Raw genomic sequence first — 7396 nt, 5'->3', positions numbered from 1 at the left:
TTTTCGTACAGCACACTATGTGTGCGCACACCTTTATTCACAAACTCTTCAACTTATACTCTTTTACCGAAGCTGCTACAGCTCGATTGGCCGAATACCCTTTGATCCTATTTCGGTGAATTTGACATCTGCCTTACATATAACAGATTAGCGGTTTAGCAGTTTTAATTTAGTTTGAGTGAAGGAATTCATTTTATAGCAAAATCCGAAATCGTGAAGCACTCATGAAAGTAAGCTTATTCTCGGATTCCTGAAACTTTAGATTTGCTCTTTCTTTTACTGCAAAGTACAACGTTGTTTTTTTTGTTTAAATCTTTCTAGACATGGTAAATATTAAGGACAAAGCAGTTTTCACATAGTTTGAGTGAAGGAATTCATTTTATAGATAAAATCCCAAGAGTCTGCTGAGAAAAGAGAGTGAATGCGAAGTAGACTTTAACACGGCTATGGGAGCGAGCCGAGTGTGGGCTAACCGGGAGAATTGCTTGAAAGAAACGCGACACCGAATGAGCGGTCAGAACAAAGCCTCAATACGGGATTCTCGTGGTGTTTTTGTTGCTGCCTTGTCTTTTGCACAGAGTAAAAGACAAGGCAGCCATCGAATAGGGCCCGATTGTTCCTACTTGGTCAGCCGAGGAGCAAGGGGGGGGGAGCAAGCGGCTCAACCAAGCAAAGCTCACCATGGGGAAGGTGGCTATGCCAACAAGCCTGATGCCCTGCTCCCGCAGTGACGGATAATCGTACTCTGGTTTCTCTTCATAACGTACAAGTCTTTCGCCTTTTACTAAAGATTTCTGTGGAGAGCAGCACTAATGAGTTGTTTCTATTTTTGGCAGGCTTTACCTTTGCGGGTGAAGCCCTTTCTGTCTGTGCAAAAGAAATCTTCTTACTGTGCAGAGTGACTTCTCTGAGTAGAGTCGCCTTACTTGTTGCGACTGTGCCGATGTTCGAAGCTGGAGTGCAAAGTTGTTGCTTGAATGGTGCTTGCTGGAGCGTGCGGGAGTGCAAAGTTATACCATTTAAAAGGGCTGAAGAGTGCTCAGTGCAGCGGGTGGGCGACACTCTGGCCACCTTGAAAACCGAGGTTACATCCACTACCAGGGGCAGCCCAAGTTCTGCCGCAAGTGTGGTGAGCATGGGCACCTGGTTGAGGCTTGTACCAAGGTGTTATGTGGGAAGAGCAGAGAAATTGGGCAAACTTTTGGAGAGTGTCCAAATGGCAGGAAATGTAATCTCTGTGGAGAATTAAATCACCTCTTCAGAGATTGCCCTAAATCTTTTGCCAACAAATTAAAGACGGTAAAGCCACAGTCAAGCCAACAAAGAGAAGGACCAAAGGTGGCAGTTGGTGAACAAAGTGAAGAGGTTGACCCAATAAATTCAAACTTCCCGCCAAAAGCTTGGATTGGAAGTGAGGAGCAAAAAGGGGAGGGGCCTGTAGAGGCCTCACCACTCAGTGTTGAAGTCTGTGAGAATTCACAGGCAGAGGGTGGAGCTACGCTAAATGAGGAGGAAGAGCAGACAGGTGAGTCTAGTGAAGATACTCACCTCCCCGAAGGTCAACAGAAGGTCAATTTGTTGATAGGCATTCATTTATTTCTTCACTTCTGATGAAGTTTCAACAATAAACAACAAACTTTGTATTATGAGAAAGAACCCGAATCATTCTTCAGGAATCCGAAAATAAGCTCTATTTTATGAGTTATGCACGAATTCGGATTCTCCTATAAAACGAATTCCTTAACTCAAACCAAGTTAAGACTGCTTTGTCCTTCATATTTATTCATGTCTAATCAAGTTTCAACGATAAACAACGTTGTACTTTGTAGAATGAGAAAGAACTTCTTCAGCAATAAGCATCTCTCGACATATGACGAAGTACAGATTTTGCTATAAAATTAATACCTTCTATCAGCCTGACTTAAAACTGTTTGTCCTCCTTATTTATCCACTTCAAATCAAGTTTCAACAAATAAAAAAATGTTGTAGTTTGAGAAAGTAAAACTTAATCTTCAGCAATCAGTATAAAAAGAGGTGCAAATGCCAACCATACATACCTAAAAGGTGGAGCGGAAGTATTCAGCTGCAAGTAGGTGTGAATGTTCGACTATAATTTGCAAAAAGCGGGTAAGAAAAGGTTCGAATGCCCAACTATATATTAACAAAAGCGGGAGGAGAGGTCTTCGGATGAGAGTGGGTGAGAATTTCCAACCATAATCTATAAAATACGGTGAAAAAAAATATGTGAATGCCTCATAGAACACTAAAAGCGGAAGTGTTCGGCTGCAAGAAGGTGTGAATGTCCGACTATATTTGGTGAAAAGCAGGTGAAGCAAGGTCTGAATGCCCAACCTTACATCATCAAAAGCGAGATCAGAGGTGTTTGGCTGCAAGAAGGCCATAGTTTTCCAAAAGCGGATAAGGTGCGAATGTCCGACTAAATATCAACAAAATTTGGGGCGGAGGTCTTCGGATGCAAGAAGGTGTGAATGTCCACCCATAATTCATGAAAAATGGGTAAAAAAAGGTGCGAATGCCTAACAATACATTATCAAAAGCAGGTGTGAATGTCAGATCATAATTTGTAAAAAGCTGATGAGAAAGGGTGAGAATGCCCGACTATACACCATCAAATGCGGGAGCGGAGGTGTTCGGCTCTGAGTAGGTGTGAATGTCCGACCATAATTGCTGAAGAATGTGTTAGAAAAGGTAAGAATGCTGGACCATACATCATCAAAAGCGGGAGAGGTGGTGTTCGGCTGCAAAAAGGTGTGACTGTTCGACTAAAGTTTGTAAAAAGTGGGTAAGACAAGGTGCGAATGCCTGACAATGTATGATCAAAAGCGGGAGCGGAGGTGTTCAGCTGCAAGAAGGTCTACATGTCCATCAATAATTGCTAGAAAACATGAAAGAAACTTTTCGAAAATCAAACCGCACATGATCATAAGTGGGATAGGAGGTGTTCAGCTGCAAGGTGTGAATGTCCACCCATAATTCCTGAAAAATGGGCAAAAAAAAGGTGTGAATGCCCAACCATACATCATCAAAAGCAGGAGTGGAAGTGTTCGGCTACAAGAAGGTGTGAACGTCCAACCAAAATATGTAAAAAGAAGTTAAGAAAAGGTTCGAATATCCAACCAAACATAATCAAAAGCGGGAGCAGAGCTGTTCGACTGCAAGTAGGTGTGAATGTCAGATCATAATTTGCAAAAAGCTGATGAGAAAGGGTGAGAATGCCCGACTATACACCATCAAATGCGGGAGCGGAGTTGTTCGGCTGTGAGTAGGTGTGAATCTCCGACCATAATTGCTGAAAAATGTGTTAGAAAAGGTAAGAATGCCGGTCCATACATCATCAAAAGCGAGAGAGGTTGTGTTCGGCAACGTGGATTCATGCCAGTCACTGTAAGAAGGTACCAGAACCAGTAGATGACTTCCACCCTGACATACATCAGCCTAACCAACACGCCCGGAAGGACAAAGATAAGAGTCAGCAGTAAAAGCTGTACTCCACCGGTGTGTTAAGTGCTAGTAACCTCTGACACCGAAGATTGAAACATCCTTACTGAGACCTGCGATGAAGATGATCATACACATGCTGTGAACCATGGAAGAAACTGTTTGTTGTTTGTATTTTCTTATTTGTAACCAGCATGTGCACATTGTATCTTGATTTCACAGGAAGCAATAATACAGGGCTGCTGTATTTTTCCCTGTGTGAAAGGCCTCATTGTATGTATCTCACCAAATGATTCAAATGACTCAAAGAACTTTTTTGCTTTCAAAATTTTTCCTCTAGTGACGCTGACTTAGAGAGGCATGAAGATAATCATATTTAATTGTTCATGTTTTGATTGTTTATCATTGGACCCTTTATCACTATGATGCCTGCATTTTAAACTCACGTTGTGTGCAAATGCAGGCTGATGTTTTACAGATAAAGTTATTATTTTCCTTGTTTCTTTTGGGTTGATTAATATAATGGTATTATTATAATCAAAAGGGAGGAATGTAATGGAAAATAATTCTTATATGCATTGTATTGAGTGTTACTGTGTATAACCTGCAAATGACTGAGCTGCAAGGTACCACCCTGCCCTGTTTTCTTAAATTCCTCTTTACAATGGTGGGCTTGTTATTATGAGATAGCTGCACTGGGTCTGACGGCTTTGCTTTGCGGTAAGACGTATTGCATCACTTCCTGTTGCTTTGTGTGTGTGCACTGTGACAGTTCTCGCTCTCCTTGAACTACTAATAATCACCTTATTTCTCCCTATAATTTACACATCTTGCATAGTTAACTCTATCCCATACTTGTTATATTCTAACGCTCACTCTTACAGATCTTTAGTCTTTATTTTTCACTTTTTAGCGGTGTATCTGGTTCTCTAGCTTAGCATGGCTACCAGTTCTCTTCCTCTATCTCCTGCTTTCACCTGCTCCGTGTGTCAGATGTTTAGTTACTCCTCTGCCTCCTTTAGTGGTAATGGTACATGTAACAAATGTAGTCTTTTTGTAGTTTTGGAGGCAAGGCTTTCTGAATTGGAAACTCGGCTCTGCACTGTTGAAAACCACCCGATAGCGAGCCAGGCCCCTTTAGTCAGTGCGGAGCCACCTAGCGTAGCTTGCTCTGTTAGTCGTCCCCGAGCAGATCCCGAGCAGCCGGGACTTAAGAGTGGCTGGGTGACTGTCAGGAAGAGGAGTCATAGTCCTAAAGTCAAGCCCGTGGTTCACCATCAACCTGTCCACGTTTCTAATAGATTTTCCCCACTCAGCGACACACCCGCTGAGGAGAAAACCCTGGTAATTGGCAGCTCTATAGTCAGAAACGTGGCATTAGAGACACCAGCGACCATAGTCAAATGCATTCCAGGGGCCAGAGCGGGCGACATAGAATCCTATTTAAAACTGCTGGCTAAGGATAAACGTAAATACGGTAAAATAGTTATTCACGTCGGCGGTAATGACACCCGGTTACGCCAATCGGAGGTCACTAAAATTAATGTTGCATCGGTGTGTAATTTTGCCAAAACAATGTCGGACTCCGTAGTTTTCTCTGGACCCCTGCCAAATCTGACCAGTGATGACATGTTTAGCCGCATGTCCTCATTCAATCGCTGGTTGTCTAGATGGTGTCCAGCAAACAACGTGGGCTACATAGATAATTGGCAATCTTTCTGGAGAAAACCTGGTCTGATGAGGAGAGACGGCATCCATCCCACTTTGGAAGGAGCGGCTCTCATTTCTAGAAATATGGACGAATTTATTAGTCATCCAAAAACATGACATCCCAGGGTTGAGACCAGGATGCAGAGTTGTAGTCTTACACACTTCTCTGCGGCTTCCCACCTGATGCTGCCCCCCCCTCAATCAAAAAACACAAAAGGAGCAAATCCTCTTGTGCAAAAAAAATTTAAAACAAAAACTTTAACTGAACAAAAACATCAAACTATTAAATGTGGTTTGCTGAATATTAGATCTCTCCCTTTGAAGTCTCTGTTAGTGAATGATTTGATTTGTGATCATCATATTGATATATTTTGTCTTACAGAAACCTGGCTGCAGCAGGAGGATCATGTTAGCATTAATGAATCAACTCCCTCTGACTATTTAAATGTTCATGTTCCTAGAACCACAGGTAGAGGAGGAGGAGTGGCAGCTATCTTCAGATCAGGGTTACTAATCAGTCCTAGACCCAAGATTAGTTTTAGCTCTTTTGAATCTCTGATTCTCAGTTTTTCCCACCCAAAGTGGAAATCACAAAAACCTCTTGTGTTTGTTGTTGTGTATCGTCCACCTGGCCCTTATTCTGAGTTTCTGTCTGAATTCTCAGAGTTTTTATCCCAGTTAGTGCTGAGTACAGATAAAGTCATTGTAGTGGGTGACTTTAATATTCATGTAGATGTTGAAAATGACAGCCTAAATATTAACTTTAATTCTATATTAGACTCTATTGGATTTTCTCAAAGTGTTCACAGACCTACTCACTGCCTTAATCATACCCTTGACCTTGTGCTGACTTATGGCATTGAGAGTGAACAGTTAACAGTGTTCCCTCATAACCCTGTCTTGTCTGACCATTTTTTAATAACTTTTGAATTTACATTACTTGACTACACGGTTTCTGAGAAGAATTCTACATATAGAAGGTGTCTGTCAGAGAATGCTGTAACCAGATTTAAAGAGTTGATTTCATCATCCTTTTCTTCACTGCCATGTGCTGATATGACACAGGATGGCTACCTAAATTTTACTCCAGTAGAACTTGACTCTCTTGTTGACAGCACTACAGCTTCAATGCGTACAACACTGGACAATGTTGCCCCTCTGAAAAGGAAGGTAATCAGTCAGAAGAGGTTGGCTCCTTGGTATAATTCACAGCTGCGTGCGTTAAAGCAGACTGCAAGAAAGCTGGAGAGACAGTGGCGTTCCTCTAATTTAGAAGAGTCTCAATTAGTCTGGAAAGATAGTTTAATAACGTATAAGAAAGCACTTCGTAAAGCTAGAACTGCGTATTATTCATTATTGATAGAAGAGAATAAGAATAATCCCAGGTTTCTTTTCAGCACTGTTGCCAGACTGACAAAGACTCCGAGCTCTGTTGAGCCATGTATTCCTTTAACTCTCAGCAGTGATGATTTCATGAGATTCTTCATCAATAAAATAGTTTCTATCAGAGAGAAGATTAATGGAATCCTTCCCATTATTATCACTGATGTATCATCAAGTAGAGCAGCTTTAGAAGTATCTTTCGAACCTGAATTGTATTTAGACAGCTTCTGTCCAGTTGATCTTTCTGAGCTAACAACAGCAATAGTCTCTTCTAAACCATCAACTTGTATGTTAGACCCAATCCCAACCAGACTGTTCAAGGAGGTTTTCCCCTTAATTGACACTTCCATATTGGATTTGATCAATCGGTCTTTGTTGATAGGATATGTACCTCAGACTTTTAAGGTTGCTGTAATTAAACCTTTACTTAAAAAACCTACTCTTGATTCAGAAGTGTTGGCTAATTATCGACCTATATCCAATCTCCCTTTTTTGTCCAAAGTTCTTGAAAAAATAGTTGCAGTTCAACTTTGTGATCATTTACATAGAAATAATCTGTTTGAAGAGTTTCAGTCAGGATTCAGAGTGCATCATAGCACAGAAACGGCACTGGTGAAAGTTACCAATGATCTCCTGTTAGCTTCTGATAGCGGACTTGTTTCTGTGCTTGTCCTGTTGGATCTCAGTGCTGCATTTGATACGATCGATCACAGCATTCTGTTACAGAGACTTGAACATGTTATTGGGATTAAAGGAACTGCATTAGGCTGGTTTAAGTCATATTTATCTGATAGATTCCAGTTTGTTCTTGTAAATGAGGAATCTTCCTCACACGTTGGAGTAA

At 41.3% G+C, this 7396-nt stretch overlaps 1 non-coding gene across 1 annotated transcript; it reads left to right on the top strand.

Moving 5' to 3' along the window:
* The first annotated feature begins 740 nt into the window (after positions 1–740).
* Positions 741–854, top strand: LOC140276366 (U5 spliceosomal RNA). Its single transcript, XR_011908965.1, has one exon. It is a non-coding gene; the product is annotated as a U5 spliceosomal RNA (small nuclear RNA).
* Positions 855–7396: the final 6542 nt, after the last annotated feature.

The sequence above is a fragment of the Leuresthes tenuis genome, unplaced genomic scaffold (assembly GCF_036924035.1).
Source record: "Leuresthes tenuis unplaced genomic scaffold, fLeuTen1.0.hap1 SCAF_18, whole genome shotgun sequence".
In the NCBI taxonomy this organism is placed as follows: Eukaryota; Metazoa; Chordata; class Actinopteri; order Atheriniformes; family Atherinopsidae; genus Leuresthes; species Leuresthes tenuis.
Note: the sequence above shows the minus strand (reverse complement) of the source record. Positions and strands in the feature narration are given on the sequence as shown.